At 38.4% G+C, this 17,996-nt stretch overlaps 2 long non-coding RNA genes across 6 annotated transcripts in view; one reads left to right on the top strand and one right to left on the bottom strand.

Moving 5' to 3' along the window:
- The window catches only part of LOC103461807 (uncharacterized), a 20,239-nt gene extending 18,029 nt beyond the window's left edge, over positions 1 to 2,210 (bottom strand). The window contains exons 1-2 of one of the 2 annotated variants that reach the window (XR_001777589.1): positions 2,064 to 2,210; positions 422 to 529 (exon numbers count right to left, since the gene is read on the bottom strand). This is a non-coding gene — a long non-coding RNA (uncharacterized LOC103461807). The remainder of the gene's footprint in view (positions 1 to 421; positions 530 to 2,063) is intronic. The other variant, XR_533210.1, reaches the window with a different exon arrangement.
- Positions 2,211 to 7,014: 4,804 nt separating this feature from the next.
- Positions 7,015 to 13,775, top strand: LOC103461806 (uncharacterized). 4 transcript variants are annotated; one of them, XR_533206.1, is made up of 5 exons: positions 7,015 to 7,249; positions 9,605 to 9,817; positions 10,035 to 10,180; positions 12,793 to 13,022; positions 13,601 to 13,775. It is a non-coding gene; the product is annotated as an uncharacterized LOC103461806 (long non-coding RNA). The 4 variants fall into 4 exon arrangements; XR_533207.1 differs by lacking the exon at positions 13,601 to 13,775 and adding an exon at positions 13,168 to 13,285; XR_533205.2 differs by lacking the exons at positions 12,793 to 13,022; positions 13,601 to 13,775 and adding an exon at positions 11,090 to 11,278.
- Positions 13,776 to 17,996: the final 4,221 nt, after the last annotated feature.

The following is a 17,996-nucleotide window of genomic DNA, read 5'->3' as shown; positions in this document are numbered from 1 at the left end:
GATTGGCTACGCAATGTAACGTGATCCTCTGATTGGCTACGCAATGTAACGTGATCCTCTGATTGGCTACGCAATGTAACGTGATCCTCTGATTGGCTAAGCAATGTAACGTGATCYTCTGCAGCAAGTGATGGCAAAGCGGCACGTCATCACGACTTTACACAAGTGTGTCTTTATCTCCAGCGGCAGAGGCTCCGCCGAACCCCTGAGGTTCGATCGAACCCAGGTCAAGAACCACTGGTCTAAACCAAATATATTGAAAAAAAAAAATTACCCAAAATGTTAGGAAACTGTCCAACTTTTGTTAAGATTAAAAAAATAGTCAGTTTGCTTTATGGGCTGTTGGTGCAGAAACACAGAAGCTCCTGATGGAGTCTGAGCTGGCACAGAGCAACCCGCACCGTCTGCTGGAAAGATTTACCTTCAGGGCGTCCTGGGAGAGCCTTGGAGAAATCAGCTGGGGCTGCATGAAGAGTGACGAGGAACGGGCAGGAAATGGCCCCCGGGCCGCACTTTGGACACCTCTGGACTAAATTATCAAAACAACCTAATCTGTTGAAAACATTTTTATTCCTTCTTTTACATTAAATCATTGCAAGTGGTGTTTGGATTTCTTAAAAGTTCAGTTAAGACGAGAGTTTTCTTTAAAAATAATGAATCTGGAATAAAAATAGATGTAATAAGACAGAATGAAGCGGATGAACTCTGGATAGCTTATCGATCAATTCTGGGAGAAAAGTTCAAGTTCATGAAGGAAGAGCAACCTAAACCCTCCGCCTGTAAATGTGAAAGTGATTGTAAAATTTCTCTCTTGGCAGAAATGTTGACTTTAAAAGTAAATATAGGCTTTTAGGATTTGTATGTAAAGGATGAAGCAGCAATAACTTCCTGGAGGCTAATGGAACCTCTCAAGGTCTTTTCCAGGATAAATAAAACAGAAAAATCAAACGCTGGTAGAGACGGTTTGTTTCTTACTTTGGCTAACATCAGCATATTTCAAAATCTGTGGTGCTGAAATAACAACATGTGGCCAAAAGTCTCACTGCAGCTATGAAGCAATAAATTTAGTATCTGTCAGATCTGCACATTATAGCCTGATAAAGATTTTTTTCCTTTCATCGGATCATCGGGGTTTATGTTCCCTCCATCCGGTATGCGACTCAGGAAAAGGTCGTATCAAGTCTCTGCAGACCCCACACATCCTGGACACAAACTGTCGAGACTTTTACAGTTTGTGCAAACAGCATTACGGCGCTTTTAATTTAAAAACTCATCCCAGGTTTTCTGTCTGATGAACAGGATGCCACGTATTAACACTGATTTAACCTTTTCTTCTTAATGACAACAATAAATGTTATGACGGTGCAACAGGGTCACAGTTTAAAGCAGCTTCGTTTTGTTGGAGTTCTCATAAAATAACTTTATTCTGGTTACATTATGTCTTTATTCTCATAATATTTTTTTTCTCATATTTTTCTATAAAACCTTATGGATTTTATTTTGTAATTTTATGATTTTATTCTCTTAGAATTTTACTCATATTTTTCTTAGCCCTAATTCTCAATTTTAAAATACATGTTTCCAAGAAAGAACATTTCTTTCATATTGCCTTTTTTGTATTTTCTAAATGTCCTTATTGAGACTTGAAGTCAAATTTCTGGTTTGTGTGGAAAAACTTGACAAATAAAACCAATTCCGATATAAATAGAATATGTAAAATAAATATTGTCCTAACAATTTGTGTTGATATCATAAAAAAAAAATCCATAAAAATACTTTCAAGTCTTCTTGTTGGTAGGAATATTATTGCAGTTACAGTCACTATGACAGAAAGATTAAATGTACATTACTGCAGATAACGAACTGATTAATTCAGTCCGATTTAGTTCCATCCGTCAGTTTATTTAAAAAGTTTGCAGACATGTTTTCAGATCAGCTGATGGTTTGTAGATTCATGAGTCAGCATTAAATGTTGGGGGAAAGAAATGGAGCGTTCACAGAGCAGCAGCATGAATCATCCCAGCCGACAGCGAGACAAAGGTCTGAAATATGCAATAACTCACCTCACACTGCGAGTCTGTCGCTGCAGGTTGGATCTGAATACATCAGATAGAGGGCTGAATTCTCCAGCCTTCAGAGGAAGGGCACCGCTGTGGAAAGTGAGATGTAGATGCCATCGTTGTGGGTTCTTTTTTTTTTTAGACGTCCAGGCCAAAATAACTGAAGATGATACCGGTGAAGGGCGAGAAAGAGACGGAAAAGATTCAAGATTACGTCAGAGCACAGCAAAAAGTCCAGTGTTAATTTAACTCTGAAGAGTGTGGACTCTATAAACACTGAAAAAGTGTTAATATCAGCTCTGTGGGAGTTAAATCAACACTGGGAATTATGTTGTTAACCCTTTTACGTGGGAGTTTCGAGCGTCTGCCTAAATAAATCTTCCTTATTTTAATTGTAAGTAGTTCTTTAAATGTCCTGTGAGATGATATACTTMCCCATGTATCCATAACAACCGGAACTTTCAATATCCAGCAAGTTATTTTCGCAATATACCCTCTATTAAACGAGTGCCCCCCGGATTAATTACACTCTCTGCAGCTGCAGCTGCTAAGTTTCCGTATTAACCCGATACTTACTGGAAAGTGCAACGTCTCCCCTTTCAGAAACCGTTGGAATTTTTCAGATAGCGCTACGTGTGGCGGAATTACGGTACTGCAAATTTAGAGGTGTCGGCAACACGGTCCAGTCTAGAAGGGTTAACTCCCACAGAGTTGATATTAACACTTTTTCAGTGTTTATATAGTCCACACTCTTCAGAGTTAAATTAACACTGGACTTTTCTGTGAGGACGTTTATGTTCTGCTGCACAAATTCACACAAACAAATAGTTATTTTTGAAAAAGTTTCTGGGGAGATAATTATTATTTTTTGCCTGTCATGATTACAACTTTTGCTGGACGTTAAATTTTCCCAGAAGTTATTGCGATAATCGATAATGCTGCTGTTCTGAGGACATTTTCCAGTGATATAATGGTCTTACTGGAGAACATTTTCCCAAAGATCAATAAACTTTAAATTCTAACAAACATTTTACACTGGAACTGGAAAACATTTTAAATATCAAAACTAAACAGAACAACGTGAATTATGAAGTCTCCGCAAACAAAAAGACCAAAACTGGAGACTTTTATCATCCAGTTTCTGGAACAAAGAGAAAAACAAGAAAAACAGCAAATTATGTAAAATGAAATTATTGATTCATTTCAAATCCGATTATTATTATTTTTTTTATTGCAACTGGTCTAAGTGTGAGTCCTAACAATTCCAATAAAATGAAAAGTAATGAATCTTTTTTTTTTTTTAAATCCTACTTTAATCTTTCAGGTGATCAGATGTTTATGAATATTTAACTTATAACCTATGATCTCTTGCATGCTCCTCAAAACGGGAAATATGGGAAACGTAACACTTAAGTTCACCAAATGTGTGCCGACTTCCAATAAAATATCCAGAACCTTCAGTATTAACATCAGTCAAGGCAAAACTATTCAAAACTGAAGGTTTTTTTTATTACATTTTGCTCCCATCATTACATAATGCAGTTTTAATAATGTTTTATTACATTTTAAATCCTGACTTTATTGCATTGTTACATAATGTGGGGTTAGAAGTTTCTCTGAGATTTGTGCTTGTGGGGCTTTGATTGCTGCCATGCATGGATGGAAAGAACAGCATCACTGGATAGACTGAAGTTATGCCACAACACTTTTCCCTTATTTTCTGTTTTTGAACCAATTTAGAGGTGACCTTTCTTCATGACCTTTGAGGGTTTTGGTCAGTGTCTAATGTCTGCTGCTGATGTTTGTAGTAAACTCTGCCGGTTTCTGTTTGCATGTGATTCATCACTCCCGTTGCTCTATAAATTCAGCAACTTTTGGACATTTTTGAGCCAGAGGAAGAGGTTTCCACACTTTGCTTCACAGGAAGTGTAATTCATGAGGTCAAACTGATCATTTATAAGCCCTTTCAATCATAAAATACCTTGAAAAACGGCATCAAACGGCGTCTCCAGAGGAACTAAAAGCCTTTCTGGTGAGCTCAAACAAAAAAGACCAAATCACTTCCAGGTTCAGGTGATTATTTAAAACTTCTCACACTTACTTCATAAGTAAGAACAACGTCAGCTTCTTCCATGTCTGTTCTTCATTAATCAGTCGACTGGCATTGAAAACACGATGGAAGCCAAAGTTTCCAGCTACTATAGAGCGGAAAGCTGTGAAAATATTGATCACATTTTAAGCTGATGCTTAAACCTGGTTGGCTACTTTCTCAATCATGTTGAATATTAAACACACATCCTCCACTGACTCCATCCATAATTCTCATTCTGAGCGCTGGGAAGTTTTATTGAAAACAGTGATAAGAATAATCCTATGAATCCTTCAGGAGAAGCAAGTTTTCTGCATGAAATGTTATAATATGATCTGATCCTCCTCTAAGACAGATGTAGATGGTTCATGATGATACAGAATGTTGTAACTTTGGTTTGTATTGATGGGAGTGATTAAGCCGGCCTTGGGTTTGTGAAAAAGCGGGCGCAGCCTTGGATTCAGAAACGAGTCGATGCTTCACTTGGGGATGTGAAGCTCAAAGAAGCTCAGATCTGCACAAAGCCAGACTCTGATGGAGCGCTGCTGCTGCTGCTGCTGCTGCATCGGCGCCTTTGGCAAAACTCATTTCCACTTCTGTGACAGCAGCATTAATGCAGAAAGTCCAGCAGAGATTTTACAGCGACATGAGCTGCTTTATGCACCACTTTCTTTTTCTTTTTTTCCACTTTAGCAGAAGATAACCAGATTTTTCACACTTTCCAAAGGTTAGGATGAGGAAGAAGAGGGAACAGCTGCAGAACTGGGCCCCATGCGGTCCGCAATCATCTTTTTGACGTTGTTTGGTTTCTAAATTCTCCCAGAAAGTCCAAAGAAGCGACAACAACAACTTTAAGACATGCTTACAGAAACAGTGGGTCAAAATTTAACCTAAAAGTTCTCATGTGATGTTGCATAACCAACCGGGCACTTTGTCTATGTTCACACAGTAGATGAATCCGGTCCAAACCGGATTTTTTCCGGCAGTCGGAACGATCCTAATCTTTTTATTCCTATAAAATATACTGTAGTTTGTGGCTGAAACATAGCAAAATGCAAAGTTCAAGGAGTATGAATACTTTATTAAGGCACTGTTATGAGGTCATATACTAAGTTCACATTTATCCAACTCCAGTCCACTTGTCTAGAAAGTCTGGTTTGTTTGTGGAGGTGTGAATGCTAATCAAACTCTGATGCGAACCAAAATAGCTCTGGTGAACTCTGGGGCGGTTTGAATGCATATGTGGATGCCAAGTGGACCAGAGACCGCTTCAACAGCAGGAAGTGGACTACAGCACACAGCATTCTGGGTAAATACAAACAAAACAAACGCGTTAGCCTGGCGCTAGCGGGAAAAATGACTGCTACAACTGATGAAATCTGACGCCACTCCATTTTTGTTTACATTATGTGACGGGGGAAGTTGCGCTCAGTGTCTTCTTCAGAGGATTTTGTGTCATTTCTTTCAGTGGTTCTTGGTGCAGCGCCCCCATAGGTGAGGGAGTGAACAGGTTTTTCAATTAGTTTGAAAATGTAACAAATGCTGCAGTTTGGTACCCCAACTGAACCGAATCTACAGACTATCAGGTGGGAAAATACCCACAGAATTTGTATAAATCAGTGAGTTAGTTGATCCTAATTGAAAATCATTGTTTTAGCTAACCTAAAGTGTAATAATACAGATTTTAATAAGAGTTATGGTGCTTCAGTCAGCTGAGAATGAAAACATCAGATCTTGAAAAGCCAAAAAAAAAAAAGAAAAAAAGAAAATACTCCTCTGTGGGTTTTTGTAGCTTTAACATTTGTCGCTGTGTGAAAGGCAGAGCGCACGAAGATAGCAGCGGCATGTCAAGCTGAGTTCAAATAGTTCATATTCATCAAACAGAGAGCTGTGATGCCTCTCGCAGGAGGCTTTTCTGGCAGGCAGGAAGACAGAATGGGAGTCTTGTTGCAGAGGGGGCTCCAGTGCTGCTGATGGTCCTCCACTCAGAGCGCAAAAAAAAGTCAGCCTCCGCAAAGAAAATGGACTTTTGATAGAGGGACACGCAGCAGTTTTGGCATATTCCTACACTGGAGCCAGCAGGCAAAAAAAGCACATAACAATAAAGCTTCTGCTTCTACAATCTATCTGCATAGGGGAATCTGCCAGCAGTGACACTTCTGCTGTCATAAGTGATTTCAGCTCCATAACTAAAGTTAAACCGGTTCTTTCCAAGAGTGCAGGGATTTATTTTTGTGTACACAAGACTGCTGCGGATAGAAGTTTTCCTGTTCAGCCAAAATCCTTCTGGAGTTCAGCCCGCATTCAATAATTTCTTCTATCTGTCCGCAAGGCAACATCTGTCACTAGCAAGCACTGCGCTGTATTTAGGAAAACTAGAAAATATCTGAAGGAATTGTGCCAAATTGTGCCTATTGGTTGGAATCCAACATTCTGATGTTGAAAATTAGCAATAATGCTAAGGTTTACTGAAATGTTGACTAAAAAGTGGACTTACTCCATTCAGTGTGCAAATAATAATATGTAAGCCAACATTAGCAACAATGCTAATGTTAGCTAAAATTCTCTGAGGTACACCTAGCATGTTGACTAACATTGGTTTGCTCCACTGAGTTTGCAAACAATATGCTACAATTAGCTCAAATGAACTTTTTTTCCTGTTGAAATTATTCTGTTCATGCCATAGCATGAGGGCTATCACTAGCATGTAGCATTAAACTAAATCACTTATTTAAGTGTCACGACATTTTCTTGTAGGGAGAACAAATGTAAATATTTCTAATTAAAAGTTGTGGATTTTTACAACCTTGTACTGTCAAAGCTGAATTATCTCCCCCAGAAACACAAAACAAAACATAACAAAAAGGTCAGAAGGTACATCTGTTTGGCATTTTCACCCYCTGCAGTATCAGCYGCTGTCAGGGGATTCAAACAATGATATCGCTGTCAGAGAGACGGAGTTGAGGATGAAAGACAGACAGGATCCTGACAGAGACAGGAAGAAAGAGAGGCATGCTTATGATCACTCTCACTCAGCACAATGAACATCCTCATGGCTGTTTATCGGCCATGTTTACTCTGGGATTTCCTCCATCATACGGTGAGGCTCTCTGTTTCCAGTAGAACTCAGAGCTGCTTTAAGATATGGAACACAGTTTGATCATTTTACACATTTTTTTATGTTCCTTGTTAAAATTACACATACACTCTTGAGGAGTGGCATCTTAAAAGACAAAAGATCCACAAGCCTTTTCAAGACCAGACCTCACCATGTTAGATTGCTTAAATCTTAGTGATTCAATCCAATTAACAAATCAGTGTAACAGAGTTTTAGTTTAACAATCCTACAGACATGAAGTTTGTCAAAATTTGTTTATTCTTTGAATTTTATTTGTTTAGTCAAAAAGTTGCTCCTCCAAACGTTTATTGAAGCATTAAGTTCTGTTATGCGGCTGTTGACGGTTGGTGGTTACCGTAGCAACCGGTGACTAACAGCTCCGCCCCCTTTTTTTTTCTGTTGCCGTTTGAAACTGTGGTTTGTTTCAGGATCGGCTCCGTGTTTTCTTTATCACTTATGTTTTAACGTATATTTTAGACACATTTAAAACATAATCATTGTTTCATCATGAGTGTTATGTTTTGTATGTTTTTAACCTCTCTTAGGGGTGACGATGTGTTCTTGTGATAAAATCTGACTGTATAGATAATTGTGTTAGTTTTGACATTTGCTTTGATATTTTGTAATGTAATTTGTTGTAAAAAAAAACAAAAACAAAAACAAAACAAAACACAATAATTTGATTAAATCCAACTGCTTCCCTTCCTTAATAAAAATATTCTTGTTGAAGCATAGAAACTAAGACTTTATTATTTTTTTATGACCTTGCACATTTTGGCAACTCGATAAAAAGTTTATTGTTTCTATCAGCTGGTACAGTTGAAACCGAATTTTAAATACACCAAATAAAAAGACACAAACATTTTTTTCTCTGTGTCTGAAGTTAAATATGATCCAACCTTTCTTGTTTTTCTAGAGGTGTTTTTTCATTATTTAATTAAAAGTATATAAATATAATTATTTACACTAAACTTCCTTTTTCTCACAAAATGAATTAAATATTGATGCTAGTCGTTTAACATGCTAGTGACAGCCCTCATGCTAACATTAGCGTTGTACCTAAAATAAGCATTTTAGCTCATTTTTGATTTAGTAGCTATGTTTAGCATACTAGACGTAGCAAGTTAATGTAAGCCAACACACTACTGACAGCATTTAAGCTAACCTTAACATATTGGCTAATTTTAGCTTATACGCTAATGCTTACATACTGTGTGGAGTAAGTCATTGCTAGTCAACATACTAGTGGTAACCTACATGCTACTGATAGTGTCAACATGCTGGTTGCTCTACATGCTAATGTTAGCCTTACAGCTAAAATGAGCAGCTTAGCAATTTTTCTATATATTAGCCACATTTAGCTTGCTAAATGGAGAAAGTCAATGAATGTCCACATATTTGTGATACCTCACATGCTACTATCTATTCAAATGTCTTCAGAAATGTTCTAGTTTAAAGTAAACTTCCTTTCTCACACAAAATGAATGAATTAAATATGGAAGATGTTTCATATAGACAGACAATCAGTTTGGCTCTTTGACTCACCGAGGTAATGAGGCTGTGTAGTGCAGGCCTCATCAGCCTGATGGAGATCATAAGCCAAAAACCAGGAGGTGAACAAATGGTTTGATCTGCAAAGCGTTTAAAAACGTAGAATTTTTCTGAAACGACATAGAAATGAAGCAACGTGATTAAAAGCTGCGTTAGTTTATTATACTTAAAATCGAAGCTGACTTTCCCATCTGCTTGGCTCTTTGGTGCAGGTGTGAGCCGAGTCCCAGCAGGTGGGAGGTCCTTTCACCCGAGACAAAGCCAGTTAGTAAGAACTGTGTCATTTTCATTAGTCACTTTGTTGATTTAATCAAAAGCAATAATCAGAGCTAATGCGCAGTAATGAAGGATTAATATTAAAACGGCTGGTGAAGGCTTTTGAATCGGCACAAAAACAAACCTGAGAATCGCTGCAGATCCGAACTGATCGACAAATTATCTACAGATGATTCAAACCGAGAGGCAGGAGGACGATTCTGGACGTAAACACTGGTGGAACGGCTAGCTTAGCTTAGCTTAGCTTAGCTTAGCATCCATCCATCCATCCTCAGTCAGCTGCCATAGAACAAGCTGCTTTACTCTTTAGATCCCAATAATCTCTGGACTTTAGGTGTTTTATTCCTCCTTTGAATTCTAAATGTTTTTCCTTCATGATAAAAACAATAAAAGCGACCTCTCCTTTTCTCTGCAGGGTTTCTTCAGCTGAGTGTTTGGGGAACTGAACTGATGTTTAGCGAGGTTATTGTAATAAATCTAAATCTGACTTGCCCTTTTTGTTTTCTACAGTAACAGACGGACTATGAAGGTAATAAAACTCCTTCATAAGTCTTCAGCATCACCTCGGTTCTCATCTGGAGATGCTTAAACATCCATATGCTGCTTCTCATATCTAGAAAAAGTGATTAATAATACATGACTTCATGACGGCTACATAAGAAACCATATGTTCACTGTCCTCTCAACAGCCACATCTGCAATCTTCATGCTAAAGAATAAAAGGTCTGTAGCTTGGACTCAATCATTAATAGTGTAATTGTAAATATCTTGCATCAGAAAGACAGAAATGTGTTTGTAAAATCAACTTGAGCTGAAAGGAAGTGATGCATAAATCACGGAAATTAAGTTGAGTTTTTCCTTCCCTTCATGAATAAGTAATTTAGCCTCACCATATGTCATCAGGTGAAACTGGACCAATAATATCATGAATGAATTACAGATATTTCAAACCGGAAATGTTTATGAGCACCATTACCATTCTGAGGAGGAATAAACAGAAAAATAACAGGAGAAATCCCGGAGCTGCCTTAATGTCTCCCACCGTGTCATCACTTCATCGGCCGTGAACGCAGCCAGCATAACAAGGTGAGGCCGTGTCCACGTATCGCTTCTAATTTCCGTCCGTGCCAAAGAAATTACCGTTTGTTCTGTGATAATGTCTTTATAATTCCGGTTTCCTCCATTGCGCGAGCGGCCGACCGGCCGGCTGGGCGCATGCGCGCTGCGACAGGACGCGCTCTGGGTTAGATTAACAACAACCTGCAGCCTCGGTGTGAAACATGGAGGGGACAACGTGGCGACAACCCCGATATCAACGTGTGACAGGATATAACGATCCTGACTGGTGTCCAAAGTGCGGCCCGTGGGCCTTTTCCGGCCCCTGGGTTGATTTAGTGAGACACATGATTCCAATTCAAGATAATTACAAATTGGCACAGGTGGTTGAAGATTTTCCTTTTCATTTTTAAACGGGGCAGACAAAATTGAAATTTTACAATAGAAAATGTTAATGTTTTGGATCTACAACAAGAAAATTATTTATTTTACTCATTTAATTAAAGCAATGCAACTTATTTTATTGTTGAGTGGGTCAAAAAGTCAATCTTTTGTTTCTTTTTTAATCTTTTTCAGCCTTTTTTTCAGCTTGGTTTTGGTACTCAGTCATTTTGACCTGACGTCAAAATGACTTGTACATTTTAAGGCTTTTTTTTCCTCAGAAATCCACTAATAAAAATTGACCATTTCATAAATCCTGTTGTCTGTGGACGCAGCGTCTCATCTGATGACTTTATGATTGAATGCGTTCCTGCGGTGCGGCTGACGAGTCTGTTATCATGCGGCGTCCCATAGAGACGGAGACCGTGACAGCTTCCTCAGAGCCGCTCAGGCACAATTAGATAGATGGATGATGGATACATAAACATCCTGCTGCTGGAAAAAATACAGCTTATTGCTAACTAGCTCATAATGGCTGCTGTTTCTTTGTGTCTGCAGAGTCCTGATGTGTGTGGTTTGAAGATTCCCAGCATGCAATCATCGTCTGTAAAGAGAGTTTAGAGAATAAATGAACTAATGAAGAGGTTTTAAACACCCACAGACATAAAAAAAAACATATATCGATGGGCTGTCAAATAGAAAATGACCCATAAGTGATGAGCTGTAATGACATTAGCTGTGGTCACATTCCTGACTCAATGTACACTTTAACTCATCTGTCTGTGATAATAGAAAACCAATCGTTGTTTTTTATAGTCACTCTTTATTTTAATTGATTGAAAAGACATGAGGACGATGAGTGGAATAAAAATGGGTCATAAAGAGAGATGGGAAGAGTTAATGGGGTAAAAGAAAAGGTCTTAAAGGGGAAAGTGGAGGAGGAGTGGGATTTAAAGGCAACATAAACAAGGATGAGAGGGAAGAAGTGTTTTATAGAGGAAAAAGTGGTTCAGGTAAACGTGAAGACTCCATAAAGATAAATTAGAGGGAAAGAGGAATCAGAAGGTTGAAATGAGTGAAAATGAGGAACGAAGAACAATTATATAAGCCCTGCGACAGACTGGCGACCTGTCCAGGTGACCCCGGCCCTCGCCTGGAACGTGAGCTGGAGAGGAACCAGCAACCCTCCTAAGGGATGAGGGTGTAAGAAAATGGATGGATGGATGGATGGATGGATGGATGGATGGATGGATGGATGGATGGATGGACAATTATATAAGAAATGTAAGGATGAGGAGGAAAAGATAAGCTGGGTTTTCAGAGAGAATGGTGAGGATGAGAGGTGAATAAAAAGATAAAAACGGCTTTTATAGAGGAAGAGAAGATAAACGGAGGACAAGAAGAATAAAGGGATGGAAAGACTAAAAAGGGAATGAAGAGGATAACGTGGATGAAGAGGAGGATGAGGAAGATAAGTGGGTGAAAAGGAGGATTTTAAAGAACAGTGAAGAGTATAATGTGGATAAAAATACCAAAGAATGAATAAGAATAATTACTGGGATGATTTGGTATTAAAAAAAGGGATGAAAGTATATTTTAGAGGAATAAACAAGCGTCATAAAGACAGATGATGAAGACTACGGTGGTGAAAACGGGTTGAGGAAGACAAAAAGGATTACAGGGTTAAGTTTTTACAGGCAGTGCACTGTAAAAACTCAAAATCTTACTGAGTATTTCTGGTCTCATTTCTAGTGCAAATATCTTGGCACACTTGAAATAAAACAAAACTTACGCATAGGTGAGTTTTCAGAAAGATATGGGAGCTTATTTTAAATCAATAATTTCTTAAAATTGGTGAAAAAGTTCTAGTTTCATTGGCAGATGATTTAACTTATTACGTTACATTTTTCCATTTTATAAGTGAAATGTCTGACAATGTAACTGGTACTTTTTTATTAATTTTAAGGAATGAAAAAATGGTATAAAAGCTTAAAACAAGCTTCTATATTTTGTTGATAAGTTCATTTTAAATCAGTTTTGTCTTAATTAAAGTATACTAAGATACTTTCATTGGAAACTAGACAAAAATACTTGGTAAGATTTTGTGTTTTTGCAGTGAACTTAAATTCTGTCCTTATTTATCTCAGATTGTATCCAGAAAGCTGTAAACTCTCATACTGCCAATGTCAGGGTGCGACTTGTTCTCTTGGTTAACATTAAATATTGAAGTTTTCTCCTGTTTCTTTGTCTTTGCTTCATAGAGGAAACTGTTGGGAACAACGTATTCGTGGGAACTACATGCTACAAGACTCCAACATTTCCTCTTTTATCAGTGTGAGCGCTAAGCAGTCAGGAACAGCAGGAATAAAACCACAAAGTGTTTGATTTCTGCAGAAATGCTGCATTAGCATTGAGACTGAAATGACTGATGCACCACATGCAGCCAAGATTTATCTGCAGTTTGGAGGAAAAAAACAGAGTCTCTCAAAAGGTAAGTGTTGGAGCATTAATATTTTTATGTAGGGATGCAGAGCAAAGATTGTGTCAATATGAAGAGTCTGCAGAATATTTCCTTCAGCGTCTCACGGCGCGGCGCTCTGATGAGGTCCTGCTGAGCTTTTAACACCTGGTTACAGCTTCAAACCTCTGAATAATGAAACAGCGTCAGGTGTTTCACGGAGTTTTCCTTTAAAGACGAGTGAGGCAAGTTCTGTCGGACCATCAGGAAAATAAGAGAGACAAAAATAAAGCAGGAAAAATGAAACAGAAAACAGGTTTAAATACAATCATCACAGCTGCGTTGTAGATTTCCTCGGATTGCATCATCTACTTTTCCAGCGATAGATTCCTTCTGGATGTTAACATTTCAAAGTCAAACAGTTTAACAAAGGGCAAGTGAAAACATGGAGGTTTTAAATAACAGCCCCCACATAACGCAGCTTTTAAATCAAAACTTCTGCTGATTACTGAACCCGTTTGTTTAGGAAATGCTTCGCTCCCTGCAGTCAGAGCGATGCGATAACGCTGAGCAGCCGTAGATCTGATTATTTCCCCTCACTTCATCCTCAGAGCTGCTGAACGCCACATGCTACAAAGTTCATCATGACGATTCACTGAGGTGAAGCTCATCTGTCTGTTTCAGAGCTTGGATGATGATATGAGCTCTTATTGTGCTCATGTTAACATTTTTATTGATCTCAGAGCAGCTCAAACTGTATAAAACGATACTGCGTTGGGAAATTAAAGCATTTGAGGACAAAATGTAACTTAAAAAGAAAGTTTGAACACAACTTGATTTTTTTTTTCACATGTTGACACATTAATGAATGATTGTGAGGTGGAAGAAGAATGACGTGCTTTTACAGAAATCTGAATAAGTTGATATGCATTTTCCTTCAGACCCCTCTACTCTGATACCCTCAGGTAGAATGAAGAAGAGAAAAGATGGATGGACCTAAATGCGGGAAAATCCAGCAAGAAAATCTGTTTTAGGCTGGTAAAAAATGTATACATTCATGATTCAATCCAAGGTTAAATGGTTTCAATCAGAGCATATAAATGTGTTAAAATAGTTCAATTATATATTGGACTGAAATCTAATTCATAATTAATGTATAATTAAGATTGAGAGTTGTTTTGCAAAGAAAAATGGACAAAAATTGAGCTTCCAGCACAACCAACAAAAATGCAGCAAGTTGTTTCTGGATGGTAAGTCAACAACAAAACACTTTCCCTTTCCAGCAGCCATTGTACAGAGCATGCCGTGTTAAAACCATCTGACCAAACATGCTGGAGCTCAGCTTAGGTTGCTAGGTAACGGGGAATTCCTGCTGATTTGTGGCGTTACGTCCAGGAGGTTTTTGGAACAGCTTATTTTCCAGACACCAAAAAAAAAAAACCGCTGGATGTTTTTTGTTTGTTTATTTTATTTGTTTGTTTTTATGCACTTAGGTTGTTTTYAGAAACAGCAGAGACTCAAACAGAAGTAGAAAAGAAATGCAAAATGTGAATTTTGCACAATCCCTTTCCTTTAAAAGCTATTTATAGGCAAATCAAACTTTTTGTTGCTCAATATTATGAATGTAAAATTGAAAGCCCATCAAAATACATAAAAATCTACTTGTATTCTTTTTGCATTTTTTATTTTGTTGGAAATGCCACCAATTTTCTCCATTTCCTCGTTTCCAACATTCCCATTTCTGATTGTCAGTCTCACAGCGATTAGGCCTCCATGCTAAACAGCTACAAATCAGTGTAAGTGAGAGCAGATGGCGTGGAATCATCTCTGCGTTGAAGGACATTTGTACCTGAATGAGGCCTGTGTTATGAGGTGAAGTGGACTCTCCATTGAGCCAGCTGGCAGCCCATAATAAGCCCGAACTGCTCCAAGCTGTGATGTTCAATACGACACCCTTTGCATGCCACGCAGGTAGGAGTGAAGCCCAGGGGTATCTTTAAATGACGCTCGGCCGGTCCTGCCTCTAAAGCAGAAAGTTGTCAAAGTTAACAGAAGGAGAAAAGGGGAAATAACTAATCGAACATGGCTGTTTTTGGCTGCCATTATCAATGCAACGCAACAAATCCTCACTAAGCCAGAGTGTCCATAATCATTACCGAACCTTGTGAGCCATGGACAAAGCTGCAAGTCAAATGAGGCATACTGGTTTTAATGGGCTTTGCAATTTATATTCTCTTTCCCAGTGTGGCAAATCCTGCCATTTAAGTCCCATTGGCTCCATCTAATGAGAGGCAGCCTACTGCAGAACGGGGTTTATTCTCAGGACTTTGCAATTAAAGGCAGATTTGTTTGGATTTTCACCTAGTCACAGAGGAAAACCTCAGTTCCACCTGCGTCGTTTTCCCATTCCTGTGGCTCTGAGGCCGACTCACACTGTGCATCTGGTGTTTCTGTTAGTTCACCGGCTTGTGTCCAAGCTTCATGAAAAAGAAAACTGAAGACAGAAAAACAAACGCTTTAATGTGCTTTAATGAAGCGGCTCTGATTGAAATGTCAAAACTAATTCATATAATAGACCAGTTCTCCTTTTTTAGATCCAACTGCTGTAGTAAGTTCACTTTTTTAACACTATTTTTAGTGTTAAAATTCCACCTTGACTGCTTAATGATAAACTTTAGATCAGAAAGTTAACAGACTAACAGGATAAAGACGATTTATAGTAAGCAACAGTAGCAAAATGGACAAATAACGGAGATTAAAAGTTCAGGAAAACACGATGGAAACACGTCTGTGTGTGTCAGGGGTGAATTGATGAGGCAATTGAATCAAAGATGGTCATGCATTATTTCCACTCGTTCCATTTTCTTTTTGAGTTGTGAATGTCCGGCATGCCCGGATTATTTTCCTGCTCTTCGCCTGCTCTGGTTGGGTAAATGGAAAGACTTATTTAGGCTGAGATGAAAGGCTGAGGTAAGACCAGGGAGACTTCAGAGGGTTAGCCATGTGATGCGCTGTTTGAAGCGCATGCAGACAGACAATTTCAAAGACATCTGGAGACCGAATGGCCACTGGCACGGAGTTGCCATGGCAGCCATGTGCAGCACTATCCTCCACTCTAGCCAGGCAAGCTCTGGCTGGATTATAATTAAATAAAACAAAACAAACAAAAAAATCCAGTGCTGTACAGGAAAGTATTATGCAATTAAAGCAGAAAGTTTCTCCCTTTACCTTTTGAGTAACTGAGTTAAAGAAGATCAGATTAAACTAAAAGGAAATGATGATTCTGTGAGGATTTTAAATTATTTTGGACACACAGTGAACACGACTCCTCAGCAGGAAGCTGGGGAGCTTTGGAAAGAAAATATGAAGATTTAATTCTCTCTTTTCCATGAATCTCCCTCAGCAATTCTGCAAAATCCCAAACTCATTCCTGATTCTACAGAAATCACATGGACCAGAAAGCATCAGCCAGTCCTCTGACACTGTTTTAACTTTAATTCTGATTCACTTATGGAATTATAAAGTGCTTTAAAATCATCCAAATATGGAGGCCAAATAAAGCGCATAATGTAAGAGCACAGCAAAAACACAAAATCTTACCAAGTGTTCTTGTCTGGTAATTTACAGGTATCTCTTCAGCAAAATGTAGGAGCTTCTTTTAAGTAAAATAATTCCCTAATATTGGTTAAAAAACACTTATTCTTTTGGCAGCTACATTTGCTTATAACAAGACAATTTCCCCATATGACAAGTGAAATAATCTGCCAATGCAACAAGGACTGTTTTCACCAATATTAAGCAGTTATTTACTTAAAACCTATATTTTGCTCATAAGTTACTTTTAAATTAGTTTTGTCTTAATTAAGAGGTCCAAAGATATTTGCTCTAGAAACTAGACAGAAAATATTTGGTAAGATTTTGTGTTTTTGCAGCAAACCAGAGAAAGCAAACTAAAAGACATGATCCAAACATCTGGATCGGTGAGAACATGAAGCTCTGCAGGAAGCTGGTCCAAAACATGGCTGCTGCCACCGAAAAGCTCCAGTTATCCCAGCGTAAATGTCCAGTAAGAGCCCACTGGATGACCCTTTATGTAACAAAACAAAACGAGAAAAACACATGGGTCTACTGTAATACAGCAGCAGAACGCATGGCGAGTTTCAGACACTGATAAATTCATGACAGTTTGATTTGAGCCACTTTATATTAAACTAAACAGGAGCTGCAGTCTGAACAGCCATGTTGCATTTGATCTGACTTTTACGTCACTGATGTGAGACCTGCATCCTATTTCTGCACCAGAACAAGTCAGACCTGGTAAATCTGGACATAAACAGTGGCTGAAATTTATAATTATGAAATTACGAATGGCGAGTTTGTAACTGAAGCGCATCACATCATAATCCCACCCTCTCAGTTCTGACTTCACATCCAAACAGAAGAATCTGCTGAAGTTAGTCAATGATCCACAAAGTACTTTACTACTAGCTGTGCTTTATTTTTTGAAGTTGTGACGATCCTGTCGATCTGAAGACGGCGACGGTTATTATTATTTCCGTAAACAGATTGCTGCTGTGTGACGTCTACGTTCTTCTGCACATGTTGGCTGCTTTGGGGTCATAAACTGTTTGCATTTAATTAGCAGCATGAATGATCGTGCAAAAAGAAATCAGATTTATTAAAAAAAATACAGTTAGATGAGAATTTATTGAGAATCTCCGTGGTGGTAAATTAGCATCCAAAAAACCTAAAGAAACAAACATCGTCTCTTTGTTTGGCTAAGATTTAATGGACGCTGAATGCAGTCAGCTTTGTTTAAAATGTCCTGTGAAAAACATCCACAGCAACGCTCAAGAAATGCCACAGCAAATAAAATAATCCAACGCCACAAAAGGAAGGCTTACTGACGCACGTTTAAACTCTTTTCTCTGCACAATATCCCAGTCACACCATCCACAGCAGATGTTTTTACAGCTGCCAGTGCAGGAAAGCAAAAACTTTAACACT

The sequence above is a fragment of the Poecilia reticulata genome, linkage group LG2, assembly GCF_000633615.1.
Source record: "Poecilia reticulata strain Guanapo linkage group LG2, Guppy_female_1.0+MT, whole genome shotgun sequence".
Lineage (NCBI taxonomy): Eukaryota > Metazoa > Chordata > Actinopteri > Cyprinodontiformes > Poeciliidae > Poecilia > Poecilia reticulata.
The sequence above is the reverse complement of the archived record's forward strand: the minus strand, read 5'-3'. Positions and strand labels throughout refer to the sequence as shown.